This window comes from Microplitis mediator, chromosome 4 (assembly GCF_029852145.1).
Source record: "Microplitis mediator isolate UGA2020A chromosome 4, iyMicMedi2.1, whole genome shotgun sequence".
Classification (NCBI taxonomy): Eukaryota; Metazoa; Arthropoda; class Insecta; order Hymenoptera; family Braconidae; genus Microplitis; species Microplitis mediator.
Window position 1 is genome coordinate 4,053,366 of NC_079972.1, and position 24,937 is coordinate 4,078,302.

At 32.5% G+C, this 24,937-nt stretch overlaps 1 long non-coding RNA gene across 2 annotated transcripts; it reads right to left on the minus strand.

The window, feature by feature from the left end:
- LOC130666573 (uncharacterized) lies at nt 1-23,141 on the minus strand. 2 transcript variants are annotated; one of them, XR_008989705.1, is made up of 4 exons: nt 22,849-23,141; nt 22,573-22,650; nt 22,344-22,496; nt 1-533 (listed from the first exon to the last, which is right to left on the minus strand). It is a non-coding gene; the product is annotated as an uncharacterized LOC130666573 (long non-coding RNA). The 2 variants fall into 2 exon arrangements; XR_008989704.1 differs by having other exon boundaries at nt 22,344-22,499.
- Between the last annotated feature and the right edge of the window lie 1,796 nt (nt 23,142-24,937).

Below are 24,937 nucleotides of genomic sequence, written 5' to 3' on the forward strand. Positions count from 1 at the left end.
GATGCAATTTCTCGATTTTAATTAGTAAAACTTAAGAATGGAGAGAGAAAATCATTATCATCATGATTGGTCCTTTTTAAGAAGTGGGGGTAAAATTGACCTTTTCGGCAGTTGGTCAAATTTTAGTGGAGGAGATGGTCAAAGTGTATGTATAAGTCACACAGTCGGTAGCAGTCATTACGCTCGAAACGTTGCGCTGTACGCCTTGAAAGTTACATTCATCATTTATTGACACATTATGGACTGTAATTTCCAAAATTCAACGTACACAAAGGTATACTCCGTTGAACTAGAGTACTTCGACGAACTCCTTTTCATCAACGATGCTGGGACAGTTAGTCCGATATTTATAGAATTTCCTTCAGGTCTCCACGTCAACGACGTTTGGAGCTTCAAAGTAGAGGTTAGCCACGACGAAGAAGACGAACACTGGATCACTTTGGGGATCCTTCCATTGAAATCGGAGCATTCCGAAATCAGCTTTGAGCTCGAATGCTGTGTGGTGAATGAGGAAGGTAACTTACTGCGACTGCCTGCAAAAATACAACCGTTTAACGACTACGATAATTACATATACCTCGGGGGTTTCTTCAAACGAAGTGACCCCGTATTGTTGCGTCAACTGGTGGATGGAAATCTAATTTTACATATAGGGCTGACTGTTCTTCTAGGTGACGATACAGATAAATAGATACTCAAGTTCCCGAACTATAAGTTGGAAACGGCCCTTTTCAGGGCCACCAAATATTTTACACGTAAAAACTAACTCAAATTTTATAAATACCTCAACTCATATTCTTTGTCCAAAACTCTTCCAAAATTAATACCCTCGCAGATTTGAATCACGGTGGAAACACGGTGGGTTTGTTCCATTTTACCACTGTGATTACGCGGTGTATCCACCGTGATTACACGGTGGCTTGACCACCGTGTATACACGGTGTTTCCACTGTGATTACGCGGTGGATACACCTTGGATACACGGTGGTGAAATAGCACAAAGCCACCGTGGAATCACGGTGGATACACCGCGTAATCACAGTGGGAACACCGTGTATAGACAGTGGTCAAGCCACCGCGTAATCACGGTGGATACACCGCGTAATCACAGTGGATACACTGTGTATACCCGGTGGTGAAATGGAACAAACCCACCGTGTAACCACAGTGGATCCACGATGTTTACACTTTCACGGTGTTCCCACCGTGATTCAAATCTGCGAGGGTATTCATTTATGTAATGCCTAATAAAGATAATGACTGATACTGAAGTTAGCAAACGTCTAATAATTTTTGGATTTTTTTTTAGACGGTAAACCATAGAAAAAAAATCTGGGCGTCGGTTGACCCTGCGAGCCAGCCTGAAATTTCCTGCTATTTTCGAGCTCAAGGAGCTTGAAAACATCATTGTGAATATATATTTTCGAGCTCGAAAATGCTATTACATGAAATCATTTTTTTATAAGCTTTTCAAGCTCTATAGTCCATCGGCTGAAGAGGAGGTCCCGTAAACATTTTTTTGGCACCGGGTGAATCCAACTGTTTCTTATGTTGTTTGGGCCAAGGATCACGAAAATCGGGTCCATTTTGTTCAAAAGTGGAGCAAACAATTGTTAATAACAATTTAATTTTTTAAACCGGAAATAACTCCCGAACGGCTAATTTGTTGGGGCAGTGTACCGGAAAAAAAATGTTCAGAATAAAAAAATACACGAAAAAGGTATCATATGTTTTTTTTGCATCTCGAATATTTCGGGAGATATAATAAAAAAACGAGCCGGCGCTCGGACCTCTCCCTCTCGCACTAGCGACTGCCTATGCGCGAGCTTTCTCTCCACCAAATCGCGTCAGATGCTTGATAGGCCGGAATTTTTCGAAGTTTTTTACATTAAAAATCATAGAAAAAAAAAAATCGAGAAAATGTCGATACCACCAATTGACAGCATTTTGTCTGAAACAAATTTCTGTCGTATCGTCGAAAGACGTTTTTTTTTTTGTTCACAAACGTTTTAAACAAATGGATTTTTTCAAAGTCCAGAATGGGTTCAAAAAATCGATAAATTGTCGATGCTTCCAATCGACTGCGTTTTTTCTGAAACGGATTTCTGTCGAATCGTCAAAAAACGCAGTCGATTGGTGATATCGATTTTTGAACCCAATCTGGACTTCGCTAAAATCCATTTGTTTATAACATTAGTAAACAAAAAAAAAAGTCTTTCGACGATACAACAGAAATTTGTTTAAGAAAACACGCAGTTGATTAGTGATATCGATTTTTTGAACCCAATCTGGACTTTGAAAAAATCCATTTGTTTATAACATTAGTTAACAAAAAAAAAATAAACCGGTTTTTGACGATTCGACAGAAATCCGTTTCAGACAAAATGCTGTTGAATGGTAGTATCGGGATTTTTATCGAATTTTTGAACCCATTCTGGACTTTGCAAAAATCCATTTGTTTATAACATTAGTAAAAAAAAATAAAAAGAAACCGTTTTTTGAGGATACGACAGAAATTTGTTTTACAAAAAATGCTGTCGATTGATAGTATCGAAATTTTATCGATTTTTGAAACCCAATCTGGACTTTCGAAAAATCCATTTGTTTATAACATTTGTGAACAAAAAAAAAACCGTTTTTTGACGATTCGACAGAAATTTGTTTCAGACAAAATGCTGTCGATTAGTGGTATCGACTTTTTCTCGATTTTTTTTTTTCTATGATTTTTAATGTAAAAAACTTCGAAAAATTCCGGTTTATCAAGCATCTGATGCGATTTGGCGGAGAGAGAGCTCGCGCATAGGCAGTCGCTAGTGCGAGAGGGAGAGGTCCGAGCGCCGGCTCGTTTTTTTATTATATCTCGCGAAATATTCGAGATGCAAAAAAAACATACGATACTTTTTTTGTGTATTTTTTTATTCTGAACATTTTTTTTCTGTACACTGCCCCAACAAATTAGCCGTTCGGGAGTTATTTCGATTTATACAATTAAATTGTTATAAACAATTGTTTGCACCACTTTTGAACAAAATGGACCCAATTTTCGTGATCCTTGGCCCAAACAACATAAGAAACAGTTGGATTTACCCGGTGCCAAAAAAATGTTTACGGGACCTCCTCTTCAGCCGATGGACTAAGAAGTGTCACGGAAAAATACGACCATCTGAACGAACAACTATCACAAATAAGAGCAGTAAAGGCAATTACATTTGTAGACACAAAGCTTAGTGAAAGCCCGATGAAAAAAGAATTTGTCTAATCATATATGATTATTAGGGCCAGGAATTTCATTTTTTTAAAAGAGAAAGACAGAAAAAAAAGAGAGGCAAATAAGTTATTTCTTCGTTTCTCGCAATGAAGTAAAGACAGTTGCTTAAAAAAAAATAAAGATTACTAATCCCCCATGAATATATATAAAAAAAAAGGTTAAAGTGCCAATTTGAAACTACTTGTGAACAAATACAAGTCTGTTCTGCTCAGATAAATGAAGAGTAGAATTCAAGGTAGTGTTGTGAAAAATTTTTAATTATTTTTAAGTAGGACAGGACAGTAGCTAGGAATTTTGGTCACGGTCTCGGTGGAGATCGTGTTGAAAGTATTGCTGACGGTTTTGCTGAAGTTCTTGCTGGAGATCGAGCTCGTGCTCTTGCTGGAGATCACGCTGACGTTATTGCTGAGGGTCTTGCTGAAGATCTTGCTGGAGATCGCGCTCCCGGTCTTGCTGGAGATCGTGCTCGTGGTCTTGCTGGATATCGCGCTCCTGGTCTTGCTGAAGATCATGCCCGTGATCTTGCTGGAGATCGCGCTCATGGTCTTGCTGCACCGAGAAACATTTTTATTTAATAGTAATAAAATTTTCTTACTATTTAATAAAACGTTTATTTGGCTAATCTCAAATAAAAGTTTATTAAATACTAATAAATTTTTATTGAATACTAATGAACAATTTATTAAATAGTAAGAAAATTTTTATTCAATAGTAGTATGAAGTTTATTAAATATAAAGTGATATTTCTTAGTATGTAATTTACTGTTAATTCGTATATAATACAAACAAAGTTCTTCAGAGGTGATTCGAATCTCTAGAAATATACCATTTCTTGTAGGTTAGAGCTCGAAATTGTTAATAATTAAGACTAGAATTTAATTAATTAGATTAATAAATATATTAATTTTTATTATTTAAAATACAGACAGCTCCCAATCTTCCAATAATTTCTCCATACTCTGTTACATTCCACTTTTTAACTATTTTTAGATAAGCATAATATGCTGCATCCACTAGCTCTATTTCTGTGATTAATTTGGTTATGTTTGGTTTGCAGCAAATACGACGCTTGTAGTATTTTTAATAAGCTCGTATAAGTCTCTAAGAAAATTTTCTTAAATACTAATAAAATTTTCTTAAATAATAATATAATTTTATTATATACTAGTAAATTTTTTATTACATACAAATAAAATTTCATTTAAAAGAAATGAATTTATATTAATATTGAAGAAGTCTTTTGGTAAATTTCAAATAAACTTTTTTATTCCTATTAAATAAAAATATCTCTCAGTGTGGAGATTGCGCTGAAGGTATTGCAGGGGTCTTGCTGGAGATCGCGCTCATGGTCTTGCTGGAGACCGCGCTCCTGGTCTTGCTGGGGATCGCGCTGACGATATTGCTGGAGGTCTTGCAGAAGATATTGCGGGAGGTCTTGCTAGAGATCGCGCTCATGGTCTTGCTGGAGATCGCGCTCGTGGTCTCGCTCGAAATCGCGCTGAGGGCATTGCTGAAGATCGCGCTCGTGGTCTTGCTGGAGATCGCGCTGACGGTATTGCTGGAGGTCTTGCAGAAGATATTGCGGGAGGTCTTGCTAGAGATCGCGCTCGTGGTCTCGCTCGAAATCGCGCTGAGGGCATTGCTGAAGATCGCGCTCGTGGTCTTGCTGGAGATCGCGCTCGTGGTCTTGCTGGGAATCGCGCTGACGGTATTGCTGGGGGTTTTACTGGAGATCGCGCTCGTGGTCTTGCTGGGGATCGCGATCGTGGTCTTGCTGGATATCGCGCTCCTAGTCTTGCTAGAGATCGCGCTCATGGTCTTGCTAGGGATCGCGCTCGTGGTCTTGCTCGAGATCGCGCTGGCTGTTTCGCTCGAAATCAAGCTGAGGGTATTGCTGTCTTGCTGAAGATTTCACTAAAGGTATTGCTGAAGGTCGTGCTGAAAATTGCGCTCGCGGTCTTGCTGGAGATCGCTTAGAGAAATTTATTTTGCTATCGCTGTTGTTGTTGTTGTCGTTGTTACTATTGCACACTTCCATCTACTAATTAATGAAAAAATGGAAGTTTCCTTGGACCAGAAATCTACTTTGCAGAAATCTACTCAGCAAAGCAAACTAAACCATACGTATCAAAATACTTAGCAAGTTTTTAGCTCGATTGTCAGCTACAATGATGAAAAATTGGTTAAGCAAGATACTTACCAAGACTATAAAGATGTTATGTAAAATACTAAGTACGAATGTCAGCGGAATACTCTAGAAGACGACTAGCGAGCCGCTCAGCTTCACTATTCATAGGAAAAATTAAAGATCTACAAACACCTAAATGTTTGTAGTAAACGAAGCATATATGATAGTCTAATATGTTATCAGATCTACATGAATAAACAATAAAATTTTTCTAGGTTATTGTGAGTGAGATATTTAGTAAGACAGCCAGCGAGATGCTTACTTATGTGACGTCACGACGTCTTATTCCTGCTGTCAATCAATTTATTAAAAATCGTACATGCTATGCCATCTGGCTATGCATAAATTAATTAATTAGCAAACGACTTCCAGCCATTATTACGGCTGATGATTTTTAAAATTTGAATTTAAATTCAAATTATTTTTATGAAATATTGTTGTTAAATAAATATAAATAAATATGAAATATCAACTGATGAAAAATAAATGATTATAAAATTTGAATATAAATTCAAATTTATATATTTTATAATTAATAATAAAAATTGAAATTTATTGATAAATAAATAAGTAAAGAAATAATGAAATAATGAAATGATAAAAATTTATGAATGTGAAATATGAAATAATGAAAAGAAATAATGATATGAAAATGAAATTATATGAATGAATAAATAATGAAAATAATGAAATAAATATGAAATGAAAATTTTGAAATTATTATTATAAAAAAAAATATGAAATGAATTTTGAAATATCTTTAAGAGATAAAGATATTTATTGTTAAAAGAAAAAGAAATAAAATTAATTATTAATGATATGTTTATTAATAACGAAATGAAATAAGAAATGAATAAGAAATGAAAATTATGAAATGTTATAATAAAATATAATTAAATAATAATTATTAATAAACAAGTTATTAATAATTAAAAATGAAATGAATTATAAAATGTTTAAATAATAAAAGAATATATTGCAATAAAGAGAAAAATAAGAATCAATAAATATTGATTTATGAATTCGACTCCAATGCTTTATGCGTGTTGCTAACTGCATTGGAAGTCATGAAAAATATATATATAAATAATAATTATAAAAAAATATTGATTCAATTATGACCAATGAAATAATTGGTATAATTAAATAATTATTGGAAGGGGTGTTACTACCTGGTAACAGTTCTTCTGGACATCGAAAAAGATTTCAGTTTCCTAAGTGAGCTCATTCGTCATTGACGAAATTTTAATTATTTAAAGGCAAAGTCCTTAATTTTATTAAATCATTAATAATGGTGATTTAATTGTATGTAAACTGAATTATTAAAATATAATTCAGAATTTTTAATAAAATAATTGTTGAATTATTCAAAAGTAGTAATTCATTTAATTGATAAATAATTTTGATAAACATTCCATCGATTATCAAATCTAATTTGAATTATTTAAAAATAATTCATTTAATAAATAAAATTCAATATTGATAAAATTACATCAATTATCAAGGGTTGAGAAGGAGAAATAATAAATAACAAATCAAATAAATAATTATTGATAATAATAATAATCATCAAATAAATCAAGGTAACAATTTAATTAAATAAATATTTAATAATAAATTTAAATAATAAATTGATTGTTTAAATAAATTGTATAACAAGTGAAATCGAGAGCTAAATCATTTTATAACGCGTTAAAAATTGTAAACCGCATTTAATTGTCTAATTCAAATTTAATTTGTTTTGTAATAATTTTTAAATAATTGTTTTGATTTAAATAAATTTGGAAGTTGTTTTAATTTTGCTTTTATTATTTTACTAAATTAATTAAATTTTATTTTACTTAATTTTTAATAATTTTAATTATCTCTTAGACAACGAACCGTAAGTATTTTTATTTTAATTTTATTTGGAATAAACAGTCATCCTTATAGCTCCGTCCCAGTTATTTCGCTCGGCGAAGGCTAAACAGGAGCACTACTCTTAATATGTGTTATTTTGACGTAACACTTATACAACCAAGAACATGATTAAAAAGTAGATGTTTAGCATGATGATCAGAAAGATTTTTAACACAATCTTTAGCCAGACCGTTATTGAAATTCCTAGAAAGATGTACTGTAAGATAGTCAGCAATTTAATAGGCATGATAACCAAAATGATATTTAGCAATATGAACATCAAGATATTCAGTGAAAAATGAGCCTCTTAGCAAAACAATCAGAATGAAATACAGCAAGGCGTCCATTTATTTATTTTTACAAAAAATAAAATTATCCATTATGTTTAACAGGCTTCTTTTTTGGATATTTCAAATTATATAAATACAAAGTTTCACATCTATTGAATCCCGCTGTCGTTAATTGGAGTTCAATGGAAGTGTTCTGCAGTGTAAATGCTGAAATAAAATGAAAAATTCGAATGTTTATTAATGTATACTTATATTATTGTTTAATAAATAGTTCTATAGGAAAAATTGAAATTTACTCTCAATATCACGAAGAATCACAGATAAAGCTGGATTCTCATTGATATCCGTCAGCGTCAGACGTTTCAATTGCTCCGTACCAATAATATTGAGCAATAGCCGTCTAGTCATCTCTTTTGGTTTATTCACAAACCGTAAAACATCTACTTTCTTAAGACACTCTATACGGATATTACTCCCTTCTATTAATTCAACCATAGCTCGATTCCCAGTAGATGTTGAATTAGTAGGAACAGCAGGAATACTATTCGCAAATTGAACACCACTAGTTGAAGCAACATTAAAGTCAAGGACAGCCACAGCAATATCCGGGATAGTAGAAACAGCTGACGTAGTTATCAGGTCGAGAGCAGAAACCGTTTCAACATCCAGAACGATAGAAAGAGTTTGAGTAGTTGTAACGTCAACAGCGCCAACCGCGGCAATATCCAAAGCATTAGGCCCGCTTGTAGTAGTTGTCAGGTCAAGAGCAGGAGCTGCAACAACATTGGGAGTAGTAGGCGCACTTGGAGTAGTTATTGGGTCCATAATAGAAACTCCAGAAACATCCAGAGCAGTAGAAGCATTGGAAGTAACTGTTTTACTGATAGCGGAAGCTGCAACAACACCCAGAGAAGCAGATGGAGTCGTTGTCAGGTCAAGAGCAGAAACCGTTTCAACATCCAGAACAGTAGAAAGCGTTGGAGTAGTTGTGAAGTCAACAGCGCCAACTGCGGCAATATCCAAAGCATTAGGCCCGCTTGTAGTAGTTGTCAGGTCAATGCAGGAGCTGCAACAACATTGGGAGTAGTAGGTGCACTTGGAGTAGTTATTGGGTCCATAATAGAAACTCCAGAAACATCCAGAGCAGTAGAAGCATTGGAAGTAACTGTTTTGTCGATAGCGGAAGCTACTTCAACATCCGGAGTAGTAGAAGTACTTGGTGTAGTACTTGTGTCCTTAGCAGTAACATTCAAAGTGGTAGAAGCAATTGGAGTAGCTAATTGTTCTACAGTAGCCCTGACGACAGAATCTAATTGAAAGTTGTTGGAACCATGACTAGAAGAATTATCCGCAACGCTGTTGACACCATGAGAAATTGGAGGGAATTGAATGCAAGCATCAGTCTTCAAACAATCATTTGCAAAACCAATAATGATTCCAGACGTATTCACAACGAAACTGTGCAACCAAACAATATCATCTGTAAAACAAGGATACGAAATTTATGCAAGTAATCTAAAAATATGATATCAACATAATCTTCTGAATCTTACCGCTTTCTGCAATCACAAATGCTGTTAGGTACATTCGTCCCCACCTTACAGTCACACGATTTAAATCCAACCGCTTATTTATTAAGGTAGTCGAAATCACACTGGTTGAATTTTCCTTCGGCCAAAAAACTAAGGCGTACATCGTCGAGAATTGACTACTTTCAATAAGTATAAAATAGATGTCAGATGCTAATCGTAATTATTAAATAATTAGAGAAAAACAGATTATTACTCGCGATAGATTAATCAATAACGTGAATTTTGCCGTTATTAAACCATATTAGTCGTCGTTTATTTTTAATTCTATAAATATCGCCCTTTCTGTCTAAATCCCGACGAAAAAATTTGTAACAGTTCCAGAAACAAAAAATTCGCAATTAAAAACTTTATCAATTGATAAAATTCAAGTTTCTAAACCAAGAATTATTTTTAACTTTCTCTGGGCCAGACTTATACGCAATATACCTCCGTACATTAAAGTAGATTTGTAGTTTTCCTATAAAATAGGCACAGAAGTTAAGCTGATTCCAGTAAATACAAACAACTCATAGTTTGAAACTCAATTAGTTTATTAAATTCAATTTTCGAACTAAGAATTGTTTGTAACTTTCTCTGGATTAGACTTAGGCTCAATTTATCTCTCTCCATTCAGGTAGATTTCACGTTGCTCTAATAATTGGGCCTTAGAGCTAAGCTGATGCTTGCCAATATATTAATCAATTCAAAATTAAGAACTTAATTCCCACGTATAACTCGTGTAAAAAAGTTGCGGGATTCTTCTGGTGATTCTCCTAGAAGTCCTGAAGAATTCCTGTTTTGACAAAAAAATGAATTCCGGATACAATGATGGAAAATAATTTCATCAAAATTTGTAGTAGAAACTAGGATAAAAATTCGATATATTAGGTTAAATAAAAATTTTTTTCTGTCCGGAATTTCAGCTGGTTTTCGATAGAAGCTTAATAAAGTTTTCTGTATAGATTTACGTAATTAGAGAACATGGATTGATTAATTACAGGCTTCTCAAAGTTTCTTAGGAAAATCGGAAGAATTCCAGTGGAAACTCTAAGGATTTCTGCGGAAATCCCCGCGGACTTTAGGATGAAGTTAAACCGAATAAACTTTCAATTTTTACTGTACAATTTTTTCATAAAATCATTTTGCATCATATTATTTGGAATTCATGTGGATTTCTTCTGTAATTTCTTTGGAATTTATATTTATGTCAAAATATGAATTCTTCAGGATTTCGGCGGAATCACCGAAGGAATTCCGCAACTTTTTTACACAGGAATTCAAGTTTTCATCTGAAAATTATTATCGGGTCATCGTCAATGCTTGTCTCGTCAAAATTTTTATTATCTCAGCAATTTATTTTTTAAATTTCATTTTTCAATCGTTTAAACTTCTTACAAATTTATGAGTTAGCTTCATTCGATTAAACGTTAAACTGTCTGATAGCTTTACAAATGCAAATAATTGTCAAGTTTCATTAATTTGATTTGTTTAATCAGTATAATAAACGGAATCGTTAATTTTATTATCGTTCTGTTCATTTCTTTCTTTTACTCAAGTTATCGCGTTGTTATCGTGTTGGTATTTCTCCGTGTTTGGAAGTGTTTTTCATTAATTTTGTACGTGAACTTGCTATTTTTCCACAAATGCCGAGACGAGCGCGAACGACTGAAGAACGTTGGGCAGATATTAGGCAAGTTTTAATTATACCAGATGGTGTTTATGATCTTCATATTAATGACGATGGTAATTATCTTTATTGTACCTATTGTACCGTTAAATTACATACCATCATTGAAAAACAAGTAGAAGAGCATCATTTTTCTCAGACTCACCAGCGTAATACAGAATTACAAGCCACTGATCCTGTGCCTACTGAAGACGCGAAAGATGAATGTACATCTAGGAAACATGCCTTCTATTATGACCTAGCGGAAGCATTAATGGCAGCTGACATTCCTTTCGAGAAGTTAAACTTTTCGAAATTTGCGGACTTTCTCGAAACCCATATGAAGCGGAAAATGCCTGACCCTTCAACACTGCGAAAAACTTACACTGATTTAGTGTATGAACAAAAAATACAACAAGTTCGGGATGAAGTAGACGATCACCCCATTTATGTATCTGTTGATGAGACAACAGATTCATTAAGCAGATTGATCACTTCAGCTATTGTTGCACCACTTATTGATGATTCCCCAGGCATACCAAGAGTCATTCATTGCACTGAGATTTCTCGGGCTAATTCTCAGAAAATTGCTGAATTTGTGGAGTCTGCTTTGATGAAACTTTGGCCGGACGGAGTCAGAAGGCAGAAAGTCTTATTATTTGTTACAGACGCAGCATCATACATGAAGGCTGCAGGGCGGTTACTAAAAGGTAACTATAACTACGCAAAGCTTCTTCATGTAACGTGCCTGGCTCATGGATTACATCGCGTTGCTGAAGAGATCCGTGGAACTTATGGACTAGTTAACGATGTTATTGCGGAAACGAAAGCTGTTTTCACAAAGTCGCCAAGAAGGAAACGTATATTTAATCAGTACGCTCCGAATATCCCTTTACCTCTTAGGCCTATTGTTACTAGGTGGGGAGAATGGCTGAAAGCAGCGTCGTATTACAGCAACCACTTTGAAGAAGTCCAAGGGGTAATTGAGCAACTGGATCCTGATGGAGCTGCTGATAATCGCGCTCAACAATTGTGGGCATCTCCTAACCTCCAACGTGAATTTGATTTTATTCAAGAAAATTATTGTTTTATTACTAGGGCAATTACACAATTGGAGGGACGAGGAATGTCACTTCGTCAATCTGCTCATATCTTCACTGATGTTGCTGTAAATATCCATTGAAATCCAGTCATTCCTGCAAACATCAAACTTAAAATTCAAAACGTTTTCTTCAACAACTGTGGATTTTAGATAGATTTATTGAATATATGTCGAAGTTTACAAGGAGCACCCAATCAAGTTATTCCGAATGGATGAAACAATGTCGACATTCAATGCATGAGATACGCGCCAACGACATCCTGCGAGGTCGAGCGATTCTTTTCTAGTTTCAAAAGTATACTACGTTCAAACCGTCAATCCCTAACGACTGAAAATTTAGAAAAGTTCGTAGTTGTCAACTTCAACCAGGTGGAATTTTTGGACTAACCAACATAGCATCCTCTATCCTATGATAATTTAAATATGTTTTCTTCTGAGAGAAAGGTATAAATCGATAGTTTCATGGAATCATAACAATATTACACAGATATTGACTACAATTTCACCACATTCATGGAATAATATGTATTGTTTTAGATGAAGTTCATTGTATCAGATAATGACGTGTAATTATCAGCGAGACCTTCAGCAATACTGTCAGCGTGATCGCAAGCGTGACAGCCAATGCGATCTCCAGCAAAACCACGAGCGCGATATCCGGCACGATCTTCAGCAATAACGTCAGCGCAATCTCCAGCAAGACCGGGAGCGCGAACTCCAGCAAAACCACAAGCGCGATCTCCAACAAGACCTTCCGCAATACCTTCAACAAGAACCCCAGCAATACCAGGAGCGCGATCTCCAGCAAGATCTTCAGCAAGACCCTCAACAATAACGTCAGCGCCATCTCCAGCAATACCGTCAGCGTGATCTCCAGCAAGACCTCCCGCAATACCGTCAGCGCGATCTCCAGCAAGACCGCCCGCAATATCTTCTGCAAGACCTCTAGCATTACAGTCAGCGCGATCTCCAGCAAGACCCCTGCAATACCTTCAGCGCAATCTCCACACTGAGAGACATTTTTATTTAATACTAATAAAAAAGTTTATTTGGAATTTACCAAAAGACTTATTCAATATTAATATAAATTTATTTCTTTTAAATGAAATTTTACTTGTATGTAATAAAAAATTTACTAATATATAATAAAATTATATTATTTTTTAAGAAAATTTTCTTAGAGAAAATTTTCTTGAAAAGCAGCATATTATGCTTATCTAAAAATAGTTAAAAAGTGGAATGTAACAGAGTATGGAGAAATTATTGGAAGATTGGGAGCTGTCTGTATTTTAAATAATAAAAATTAATATATTTATTAATCTAATTAATTAAATTCTAGTCTTAATTATTAACAATTTCGAGCTCTAACCTACAAGAAATGGTATATTTCTAGAGATTCGAATCACCTCTGAAGAACTTTGTTTGTATTATATACGAATTAACAGTAAATTACATACTAAGAAATATCACTTTATATTTAATAAACTTCATACTACTATTGAATAAAAATTTTATTACTATTTAAAAAATTTTTCATTAGTATTCAATAAAAATTTATTAGTATTTAATAAATTTTTATTCGGGATTAGCCAAATAAACGTTTTATTAAATAGTAAGAAAATTTTATTACTATTAAAAAAAATGTTTCTCGGTGCAGCAAGACCATGAGCGCGATCTCCAGCAAGACTACGAGTGCGATCTCCAGCAAGACCACGAGCACGATCTCCAGCAAGACCACGAGCGCGATCAGCAATGCCCTCAGCGCGATTTCAAGCGAGACCACGAGCGTGATCTCCAGCAAGACCAAGAGCGCGATATCCAGCAAGACCGGGAGCGCAATCTCCAGCAAGACCTTCAGCAATACCTTTAGCGCAATCTCCAGCAAGACCTTCAGCAATACCTTTAGCGCAATCTTCAGCAAGACAGCAATACCCTCAGCTTGATTTCCAGCGAGACAGCCAGCGCGATCTCCAGCAAGACCACGAGCGCGATCATCAGCAATGCCCTCAGCGCGATTTCGAGCGAGACCACGAGTGCGATCATCAGCAATGCCCTCAGCGCGATTTCGAGCGAGACCAGGAGCGCGATATCCAGCAAGACCAGGAGCGCGATATCCAGCAAGACCACGAGCGCGATCTCCAGCAAGACCAGGAGCGCAATATCCATCAATACCTTCAGCAATACCTTTAGCGCAATCTTCAGCAAGACAGCAATACTTTCAGCTTGATTTCGAGCGAGACAGCCAGCGCGATCTCCAGCAAGAGCACGAGCGCGATCTCCAGTAAGAACTTCAGCAAAACCGTCAGCAATACCTTCAACACGATCTCCACCGAGACCGTGACCAAAATTTCTGGCTACTGTACTGTCCTACTTAAAAATTATCAAAAATTTTTTACAACACTACCATGAATTCTACTCTTCATTTATCTGAGCAGAACAGACTTGTATTTGTTCACAAGTAGTTTTAAATTGGCACTTTAACCTTCTTTTTCATATATATTTATGTGGGATTAGTAATCTTTTTTTTTTATAAGCAACTGTCTTCACTCGATTGCGAGAAACAAAGAAATAACTTATTTGCCTCTCTTTTTTTTCTGTCTCTCTCTTTTAAAAAAATGAAATTCCTGGCCCTAATGATTATATATGCTCATATATATGATCATATATGATTATATATAATTATATATGAAGTTATATATAATCATGCATGATTATATATGGGGTCATATATAATTATATATTGTAGTGGTTAGTATCTTAAATTAATATCACTTATACACTACAATGATAACACACTTATATTAGAAATAAAAACACCACAATTAACAGCAGTAAAAGAAAGGTAATCAAAGATATAGTTTATTGAGATACAATGTGTGCTGTTTAACTGTCAATATAAGACTGACTGACTTTAATCGCGCATCTATAAAACAAGAGGAGAAGGCATTTGTTTCCTAGCTATTCAATTATTTAAAAGATCAGTTTCACATTCGTTACACTACCCTCTTCTCAATAAAATTATCGTCCCGATAAAATTTGTGTTGAAAGAATCGAACTTAATTGAAATTAAAACTATTTACAATCTTCGTTCGAATCCGCTATGGTCCCAACACACCCTATCTATCACCCTACAGGGAAAAAAACACCATAGCCCAAAAACAACCCTGTAGGCTAACGCAAAGATAATAAAAAAATTAAAAAAATAGGCTATAGATTAATTGAGCTAAGAATTGATAATAATAAAAAAATAAAATATTCTGCTAAGAAGTTAATCGATACGCGTGACTCTATTTTCCTATTCAGCGAATCAAATAAATAAAATAAAAAATGTAACCCTCCTCTTGATTGAATGGACCTTCAATGGGAATGGGATCAGGTACGGGATGGGAACAGGAACTCCTTCCTCTCCTCCTTGAAGGACTAGGAATGGACTCCTTCTCTCCTTCCCCAATGAAATTGGAAATAGTATCTGCACATAATAGAAAAAAAACAAAACGAGAATCTCCAACATTTTATTAAATTTCATATTTAAACATATTTCATCATTACATTCTATTATTTATCAGTTGTTCATTATAAACTTTTAGTGTGATCAATTCAATAATTTTCGATTTTAAATGCTCAATGTTCTACCACTCGGTCCATTCAGTTCATATGCCGATATGTTATCTCGAGCTAACACATCAATGATTACTGAATAATACACGTTGCAACGAATTTCAATTTTCTCCCTAAAAGTTCCTCGGAAACTCTCCAGGGCATCCACCTATCTCTCAGAAGTCGTGCACTACTTAAGAGAAATGTTGACTATACCAACTCCGGATGGATTCCAAAGCTCCAGTCAGGATACTGTTGACCAATGATAAGTCCTAAGAATTCAAACTTTTGATTTGAGCTGAGCTCACTTAAACTAAAAGAAATATCCAGTCTCTCATCAAAGGCCCAAGAATCCCGGGAACCCCTTACAACGACTAATCGTTCAGGGTCCTCAGACGGACTTCCCTCAAGCTAATAACCGAACTTAGAACATTCCAGTCTTTATAGAATCCCGGGAATCCCTCGAACGACGTTACCACCGAGATCGTTCAGAGCCCTCAGCCAGACTTCTTTCAGAATCTCGGGAACTCTTCAACAACGTCTACAGTGTGGTTATTCAGGGTCCACTGTCAGACTTCTCCTAAGGAATATACCAGTCTTTAGCAGTCGTTCAGACATCTTCAATTCTATCAGTTTGCAAGATATCCTAGACTTACTAATTGACTACAGAATCCCGGGAACCCTTTACAACGTCTACACTGAGAACGTTCAGGGTCCCAGCCGGACTTCTCTTTTATTTTTCTTATTGATCACAGTACGCTGCAAGACGGTTTACATGCACAATTTTATATTCTCCTTTGGGGATTTTTCTGATTCTATAAACTACGTTATTTAGCCTATTTTCAATTTCATAAGGACCCTCCCAATCGCATTGAAGTAAATAAATTTTTTAATTATTTCCGTTAATATCGACTTTTCTTTTTTTTTTTTTTAATTTAACTCATGATAGTAATCTCAGCAGTTTCATAAAACTTTCCTATTTATCCGTATAAAACTTATTCATTGACTTGATAGATATTTGAGGTATTACATAGCCCAGATAAAAATTTTCAAAAATGACTATTTATACAAAATTTTTTATCTACTCTCTTTCATATATACACTTATCCAAAAAATTAAAGGAACAAGAAAATTTTATAAATTTTTTCGTGATTTTTGGAAGGCTGAATTTTCGTGAAAAATGATAGTATCAATAACATTTAAAAAGCAAATTGAAGCTTGAAATCTCTAGTTTGAGGATCTTCCAGCAAAACATTTTTTTGAGCCACGGTTTTTGCGGAATCATAAGAAAAAGGTCGAGACAAAATTTTTCTAAATTTTTTGGTTTTGTTTTTTAGGTCTACGGGGCCGGGAAAAATTTTTTCTGAAAAACGAATTCATGGCTCGTTTAAGAAATTTATTCAGCTACAATTTGCTTTTTTTTGTTTCTCTGTACGACAATTTGCTGCTGAGATATCAGCCTTCAAATGAAAAAGGATCCTTTTGTCTTTGATTATTGATATCTCAGCAAGTAATAGTCACACAGTAATTTAAAGGGCAGTTTAATAAACTTGAATAAATTCCCTACAAGCTCCATTTTCGATTTTTTCAAAAAAAATTTTTTTTTCATCCTTGATATCCATTTGAAAAACCCACAAAAAATGGTCATTTTCTGGTTTTTTAGTCAACTCATCGCTACTCTGGAATATTGATAAAAAAAATAATGTTGCCAGGTAATTTTACAGCTTAATGTACCCCCAAAAACCCTGGAAATTTTCAGATTGATCCATTGAACCGTTTGTTCGATCCGATTGCTCAAAGTTTTACAAAACAATTAAAGGAACAAGTTTTGTTCCTTAATGTGTGTAATCATTACCAAAATGAAAAAATTAATTTTTTTTTTATTTTTTTTCATTTTTGCGTTAGTTATTCAGTACATGTAAGGTAAAGAGGGAAAAAAAAATTTTTTTCCGAAAAACGAGACCAAACAAGAATTTTTTTACATTTTTTTTTTTTTACGGTTTATTCGGGAGGTTATTTTTTTTTTTCGTTTTTCGGAAAAAATTTTTTTTTTCCCTCTTTACCTTACATGTACTGAATAACTAACGCAAAAATGAAAAAAAATAAAAAAAAAATTGATTTTTTCATTTTGGTAATGATTACACACATTAAGGAACAAAACTTGTTCCTTTAATTGTTTTGTAAAACTTTGAGCAATCGGATCGAACAAACGGTTCAATGGATCAATCTGAAAATTTCCAGGGTATTTGGGGGTACATTAAGCTGTAAAATTACCTGGCAACATTATTTTTTTTATCAATATTCCAGAGTAGCGATGAGTTGACTAAAAAACCAGAAAATGACCATTTTTTGTGGGTTTTTCAAATGGATATCAAGGATGAAAAAAAAATTTTTTTTGAAAAAATCGAAAATGGAGCTTGTAGGGAATTTATTCAAGTTTATTAAACTGCCCTTTATATTACTGTGTGACCATTACTTGCTGAGATATCAATAATCAAAGACAAAAGGATCCTTTTTCATTTGAAGGCTGATATCTCAGCAGCAAATTGTCGTACAGAGAAACAAAAAAAAGCAAATTGTAGCTGAATAAATTCCTTAAACGAGCCATGAATTCGTTTTTCAGAAAAAATTTTTCCCGGCCCCGTAGATCTAAAAAACAAAACCAAAAAATTTAGAAAAATTTTGTCTCGACCTTTTTCTTATGATTCCGCAAAAACCGTGGCTCAAAAAAATATTTTGCTGGAAGATCTTCAAACTAGAGATTTCAAGCTTCAATTTGCTTTTCAAATGTTTTTGATACTATCATTTTTCACGAAAATACAGCCTTCCAAAAATCACTAAAAAATTTATAAAATTTTCTTGTTCCTTTAATTTTTTGGATAAGTTTATGACCCCATACATATTTAGATCTGATCATACCTGGCTGTTATAAGCCCATATATGATCATATATAAGTCTATACATGATTAGATCTGATCAGATTAGATTGATACAAACCCATATATAATTAGATATAGGCCTATATATAATTAGATCTGATCAGACATGACTGATATAAACCTATATGTAGTTATCTATGTCTACGTATGTTTAAATCTGATCAGACTTCATTGATATGAAACCTATAAATATATGAAACCTATAAATATATATATATATATATATATATATATATATATATATATATATATATAAATATTAAATAATATGACACATTTTTAATATCAATGTAATTAAATTTTTATTCTGTCAACTATCAATCAAACTTAAATCCCCAATACTTAAAAAATATTCAAAGGTTTCGGCAGCAATTTAAAAGTATAAATCGATATCGATTGATATACAAATATTTATAAGTTTATAGATAAATAGATTTGATTATATGTATCTAATGAATTCTACTGTATTTTATGTACAAAACCAAATTCATCATTAGGTGCATTATCTACGTAGGATGTATCATTTTGATTATTTGAGTTAAGTAATGCCATATACGTTTCTCAATTGTAAGTGTATAACAGACTAGAGGATTAGACTACAAACCATCGATAACCAAAGTTAAACAGCATCGACGTGGGACATTAATCGGACGGGTGACCTCGTAGTAAAATAATAGTTAATGGTTGATAATTTTTTTTTTTTATTTAATTTTAACCGACATTTATATTGATAAAGACAATAAATTCTAATTAAATTACTTAATTAATAATTTACAGATATTCTAAATGAAATTCTAAAAATGACTATATTCGTTCATGCATGTGTTACGTTCTGGCTCTAATTAAATTTAAATAAAAATTTTTAGAAATTTTTTTTTTTGAAGTCTCGAATTATTTATTCGCCACAGTGGGCGAATAAACGGTTCCACACTTCTTATAATCATAATTAATTAATAAATTAATAAATTGTTACTTTGTTGGCGATATTATTTTTACTCACCGCCAACAACGTAACGGAAATCTCTTGCGATAAGAGAGTCGCCGTGGCTCGCGGATAGTCTAAACAGATGACGATGCATGATATTATAAGTCGCGACGGAGACGCGAATGTCTCCGGTAAACCGCACGCGGTCACCCACGTGTGTATAATAAAATTATCAATTTAAATCTCAAAAAAATAAAAATAATAGTAAATATGATTTAAAATAAATTTTAACCAACAAATAATAATATTAAATTATATATAAATAAATAATATCCGTGCCTGGACCAGCTCCTCAGGTTAGGTTAGTGCACGAGGGCGCCAGCGCGTTTTTATAAGCGGACAAAATAATTAATCAGGGAGGAAATCTGCGAGGAAAGTTCCCAGTGAGTGGTTTACAATGAGGTGGATAACAATCGAATGGAATTGCAGAAATTTAATAGGCAACAATAGAAATAATACATAAGACGGGTCTATACGGTTACCGTCGATAAGAACGGTACCCTCTTAGGATATGTAGTGACATCTATGCGTCAAAGTTATAAGCTATGAATTACCAACTCCCACATAAAATTACGCAGTGGCGCATTCTGTGAATGATGTATACAACTAAACGTTGTAACGAAGTAGATAAGCCAGATAACATTAAAAAATGTAATCGAACTTATTTAAATCCCATCAAAAAATTAAAAGACTTCATATATGAATGAAATGAGTAAATACTCATAAGTGAAATCAATTACTTATCTGATAATTCTGCCTGTGTCTCAGGTATAATTTTGAATTTACCCTACTACACCCTTAGAGTCTCCAAAAAGGCGTCAGATAATTAAATACATAAATTCTTGACTTCTTTATTGTGGATAAGCGTGTCGGAAAACCAAAATCAAATTTATAAAGAAATAAATAGATTTGTGTATCAGACATTCCTGGCAGTGTCTCAGGTAAACGATTTATTTACCTAAGTACACACTTTTATTTCACTAAAAGGCGCCAGATAATTATTCAAAAAAAATTTTCTCTCCTCGCGTTATAATACACACGCGTACAAACCAAAAATAATTTGAGAAAAAATTCAAATTAATTTTTTACTCAACATTCCTGGCAGTGTCTCAGGTAAACGTTTGAATTTACCTCAGTACACACTTTTATTTCACTAAAAGGCGCCAGATAATTATTTATAAAAAATTTTCCCTCCTCGCGTTATATTACAGACGCGCACAAACTAACTTATGATTTAAAACAAAATCCTAATTCATTTCTTATTTAATATTCCTGGCAGTGTCTCAGGTAATCGTTTGAATTTACCTTAGCAAACACTTTTATTTCACTAAAAGGCGCCAGATAATTATTCATAAAAAATTTGCCCTCCTCGCGTTATAATACACACGCGCACAAACAAACTTATAATTTTAAACAAAATCTTAATTTATTTCTTATTTAACATTCCTGGCAGTGTCTCAGGTAATCGTTTGAATTTACCTCAGTACACACTTTTATTTTACTAAAAGGCGCCAGATAATTATTCATAAAAAATTTTCCCTCCTCGCGTTATATTACACACGCGTACAAACCAAATTATAATTTGAGAAAAAATTCTAATTAATTTTTTACTCAACATTCCTGGCAGTGTCTCAGGTAATAGTTTGAATTTATCACAGTACACACTTTTCTTTCACTGACAGGCGCCACAAAATTAATCATAACAAATTTTTCCTGCTCGCGATACATTACAGACGCGTACAAACAAACTTATAATTTAAAAAAAAAGCTTAATTCATTTCTTATTTAACATTTCTGGCAGTATCCCAAAATTTTTAATTCATTCTAGTACATCAAGAATGACTATTAAAATTAAAAACTATTTTTTAGAGCCCTCCAATATTTTAGAAAAAAAATGTTTTTAATTTTAGTTAATCAAGGATAATTTATATTAAATAACTTGATATGAATTAAAAATTAAAGTATAAACAATTCCCGAGAGCTCTCATATATTGTAGATTGACATAATTTAATTCACAGTATTCAAAATAATTAATTATATATAAATGTTTTAAAAATGAAAAATTCCCTACAGCTCTCCCATGTTGCAGATTGTTCTTCTTTGATATCATCATTAAAAATTAATTACTTTTAAATGAATAATTCGATTATCAACGATTCCGTACAGCTCTTTCATATCTCAGACTGTCATTGTTTAATTATTACGATTTCCAAAAATTAATAATTTTAAATGATTAATTATATATCGTTTCTTAACTTGTAAATAAATTTTCGATGCCTAGCTACACTGCAGACAGACGTCTGGTACATTTTTGGCATTTAAATAATTATTTATAGGCTAATTCTTAATTTTAAATCATTTTTCGCAGCCTCCTAACATCACAGACTGACGAACTGGAGTTTTTTTATTTTAAATAATTATTTGTAAACAAATTCTTAATTTAAAATAATTTTTCGCAACCTCCCAACATCACAGACTGACGAACTTGAGTTTTTTTTTTTAAATAATTATTTATGAATAAATTTTCAATTTTTAATAATTTTTCGCAGCCTCCTAACGTCACAGAGGGACAAACTTAAGTTTTTTTTTTTTTAAATAATTTTTTATAAACAAATTCTTAATTATAAATAATTTTTCACAGTCTCCCAACGTCACAGACTGACGAACTTGAGTTTCTTTTTTTTTAAATCATTATTCATAAACAAATTCTTAATTTTAAATAATTTTTCGCAGCCTCTTAACGTCACAGAGGGACGAACTTAAGTTTTTTTTTTTTATAATTTTTAATAGATAACTTATATTAATAATTATGTTTCTATTGAAACCAAACCATTTACCTTACGTATTCAAACTGTCCTGTGAATATTTTCCTTCAAGCTATTCAATTTTCTTTACTTTATTTATCACTTTTTTCTTTCTTTTGGTTTTGCTAGTATTGATTTTTCCTTCCACGGATTACTTTTTCAATATTTAGCATTATGTCAAGTCACCTACTTGAAAATGAACAAAACATATTATTATTGAAATTTGTATTTTTATTTATTTAAAAACTTTTGCTGCTCTCACCTGATGCTATGCACCTAATGAATTTTTATTTCCCCTTGAGTCTATAATGACGTATTATTAAAAAAATCTTCTCTTTACCTAGAAAAATAATTATTGATTGTCTACTGAAATCTGAATTGTTATCATGTTCGATTTTTCTAATTCCACTAATTACAACGTGTATGTAGTAGGATGCCAATCAACTTTATTGTTAGGTGTCAATACCGGCGTATATAGGTTTGGACGTGTTGCAACAGGTTTAGGGTTATAATTAGAGATGTAGAAAATATTACTTACATTCATAATCCAAATCGCCGAGTTTTTTTCCTCATTTCATTTATTTATATTGTTATTATTTTTAATTATAATTTTTTTCTTTCTTTTTTACATTTTTGCAAGTATGTCTTGGGTACATAACCAAAATGTTTGGATCACTCAATGCTTTAATGTTATTGGGTATCTCCCATTATTTTTTAATGCATTATGATCCTATTTTCTCACTATGAGTATCATTGATGTGTTTGTTTTTCAATTAATAACATTACGGTATAAACAGAAACAACTACATATAATTTTTCTTTTTTAATGTTTCCTCTGTACCAAACACTACCATAACAACTTTTAATATTGAGCATATTGAGGTTAAACTGCCGCATGGCGGAGTTTAGCGCGAATCGCCATTTTTAATTATGAAATTTAAATTCTAATTTTTCTTGAAAAGTAAAAATACCAATATTTGTCATGAGTGTGAATGTAGCAGACATCAGACGAATGTAAAATTATTAATAAATAGAATAAATAATTAATAAAATAAAATTTCAAAAAATGCACATTTATAAAATTTAAAAATTAATAAGTGCATTTTTTATAAATATTATTTTTTAAATTATTTACTATATTTATTTATAATTTTAAATTTGTCTGATGTCTGCTACATTCACACTCGAGAATCTATTTGTATTTTCATTATCTTTACACGCATTTTATTCTTGTTTCCTTACTTTTTTTATTAGCTATAATGTTTTCAATTAAACTTTAATGAACATTTTCAGTTATATATATCAATAAAAATATATCAAATTTATACATTTATATTCTTTTTAACTGAACTACAGATGAATTGAATTTTCTTTTTTCAATAAAATTTCCTGAATTTATTTTGAGCTGTAACTATTGAAGGAATGACTAGAATAATAAAAAAAAAAAAAATAATCTGTTCATTTTATCAAAAATTTACGAACGATTTTTTAAAATTTTTATTTCATGAGTTATTCATTTTTTTCTCATCCGACAAATTTTGAAAATGACATATAAGTGCGAAAATGTTGTTTCATCGATAAAAAATGAAGGAATTATATCAAATTATAAAAAAACTACACATAAATGTTCATATTTTATATATATATATATATATATATATATATATATATATATATATATATATATATATATATATATATATATATATATATATATATATATATATACATATATATATATATATATATATATATATATGGGTCATTTCACCAAATAAAATTATTTTTACGGCGCGACCCTCGTCGATTTGGTTTAAACTTTGTGGAGTCGTTCTATACACTCAAAAAAAAATTCTTTGAAAATTTGAACCTTTTATATGCAGCTGTTTCAAAGTTATTATTTTTTTAGTTTTTTTAAAAATTTCTGTTTTTAACTTTTTCATTAATTTTTGTGAAGGGAAAAATTCTTTTTATAAAATTAGCACATAACAGTTTTTTGTAGGAAATTCCCTCCTCTTCAACAATCTTTTTTTTTAACTCCTTAAATATCAATAGCTTATGAAATATTGGCAAAAAACGAAATGCTTTTTTTTTTCATGCTAATTTGTTTATAACTTTTGCGATTTTTTGTGTGCTAATATACGCTTATGGCACATTTTTCTAGACGTCACTCCAGATCCAATGAGCTATCACACCTAATTTTAAGAGCTGTATCTCTATTTTCGACCATTTTCAACTTATTGACTAGACTACTAGTTCGATGAAACCTGGCGTAATATCCTATACACGGAGAAAAACGTTGACTCGAAACATACCAATCTTTATTATGCTGTCGACCAATCTTGAAACAGGATGTGAAACATCAACAAAGTTATTATGCTCGTATAACAAATTACTATGATGTCACATAAATTATTATGATGTATAAAAGTAAATTTTATTAAAACTTATTAATAAGTTTCTCGCGCGTAGTAAATATTGTGATACAGCTGTATGCTAGCATAACAATTTTTCGTATGAGCATATTAATTTTTTGGATGCTTCACTTCCTACTGCAAGATTGATTGACAGCATTATCAAAATTGGTAGGCTTCGAGTCAACATTATTCTCCGTGTATGTATAGCTA